The following is a 2,315-nucleotide window of genomic DNA, read 5'->3' as shown; positions in this document are numbered from 1 at the left end:
AGATCGACTATAGTCGCCAACCGGGATATAGAGCATGTTTCGCTAGATCGACTATAGTCGCCAACCGGGATATAGAGCATGTTTCGCTAGATCGACTATAGTCGCCAACCGGGATATAGAGCATGTTTCGCTAGATCGACTATAGTCGTCACCCGGGATATAGAGCATGTTTCGCTAGATCGACTATAGTCGTCACCCGGGATATAGAGCATGTTTCGCTAGATCGACTATAGTCGCCAACCGGGATATAGAGCATGTTTCGCTAGATCGACTATGGTCGTCACCCGGGATATAGAGCATGTTTCGCTAGATCGACTATGGTCGTCACCCGGGGTTAAGGGGTTAATGATATAAATAACAAAGAAGAAGTTATTACCCCTACACTCAAGAAGGTTTGTGAATACTGTCCCGACTCAATAATTATTTTATGAATACACTCCCGAGACTCAAGAAAGCTTATGAATACGGTCCCTAGGCTCAAGAAAGTTTAAGAATACGGTCCCTAGGATCAAGAAAGTTTAAGAATACGGCGCCAATCTGAAGGGGTCGGGCAGGAAGCAACTCCAGCCAGTCTCATCAGCGAAGGAAACTGCTCCCTTTGGCTATTGCTTTCGGAAAAGATGCAGTTGAGTTTGGATTCGTTTGGAAGAAGTTGGCACATCTAACCGTAGTAAAAGCGGGATTCCTCGCCATGCTGGTAGTTCTCATACTTTTGTACGACCCGGTTCCGGCCTGTGGATCCCTCCTACCCCGTGTATTCGAGGATAATGGCGATGGTGGTGGTGGTGGCGGTGGTGATGAATGACGATGGTGGTGTTTGTGGTGGTGGTGGTGGAAAAAAGCCTTGGGATTTTGGTGGTGCTGCTGATCATAAAGATAACGATTATGATGATGATATGTAGTGTCGTAGATATTTCGCCATGATCCCAAAAAGTTATAACATATATTCTGTAAAATAACTTTCATGTGAGGCAACAACGACAACGACGACGGAGATGACGATGACGATGATGATACAGATGCTTCCCCTCGTTTGGAGCCGGGGATCAGGAAGAGGACGCAGGAGGAGGAGGAAGGCTGGTGGCAACTTTCATTCCTGCTGCTCTTCGTTTTTAAAGCAATAGCCGTCACGCGCTGACTGACGCTGCGTCCAAGTGTTCCTGCAACTTTGTTAAAACTTGGCGACAGAGTCAAGTGATCGCACAAGTGACCCAGCCAACCATCGGCGATGGGCATTAATAAATTCTCCTCTGCCTGGGTACACACGGCCACGTTTTCTTAGGTCGAAACAAATCGTCCGGAGTTAGATGGAACAAAATCGTCTGAAGGCGGCAAGAAGAAACTATTAAGACGCCATCGCAGTATTAAATGAGACAAATGTTTTCTTTCACTATTTCACATCTTTCAACATACTCTCGTGTGCTGGCCAATATTCCTACACTGAGAGACGCCTGGTGAGTTAATCAGCCTATAAGATGATTTTTCTTATCTGAAGGATCAGGGAGGAATGTGGCAAAGGTCCATATTCTCGTCGGTTAAGGAAGCTCCCTAACACTTTTTTCTAAGTGATTTATCTTGCTTATTACACCTTACTGTCCTTTTCTGTTACATAAATCATTACGATATGCCCATACTCGGGAAAAGTAACTTACTGTATAAAAGGATCTAAACCATCCATATCCAAAAATAAAGCGCTAATGAAGAGGTGTTAGGGAGCTTCATTACCCGACGAGAATACGGACTGGAACATGAAACCAACATTTGATCATTTTGATGCCTTCCATGTCAGACTCGCCGCTTTAGGGTTTTCACTGGTGGCCCGGAATGAAAATCGTGGCCTTGTTTGATATTGTGTGTGTGTGTGTGTGTGTGTGTGTGTGTGTGTGTGTGTGTGTGTGTGTGTGTGTGTGTGTGTGTGTGTGTGTGTGTGTGTGTGTGTGTTTTCTGCTAGCGCGAATCTCCTTTTGCAAATGCATATTCTGTAAATTTCGTAAGAATCGAGGAACAGAAAACATCCCCATTATTATTATTATTATTATTATTATTATTATTATTATTATTATTACATTCTTAAGTTCAGAAATACATCGCCATTCCAACTTACCGAATATATACAGGGTGATTCAGTACTCTGAGACTCCACAATAAATTCGTTGTTCTCGTTATTAATTAACCTATTGAAGTAGAATTTGGTACTTCCTTTATTCATTTCATTACAGTTTATCCAAATTTATACTAATGGGTCAAAGCAGTCCCATTCCGCGGTTTTTTATACAAGGAAACAGGAACCAAAGGCCTATAACCGACTCATTTTT

Source organism: Coenobita brevimanus, chromosome 1 (assembly GCF_032717465.1).
Source record: "Coenobita brevimanus isolate Jiangsu-jjx chromosome 1, ASM3271746v2, whole genome shotgun sequence".
Taxonomy (NCBI): Eukaryota; Metazoa; Arthropoda; class Malacostraca; order Decapoda; family Coenobitidae; genus Coenobita; species Coenobita brevimanus.
Note: the sequence above shows the minus strand (reverse complement) of the source record.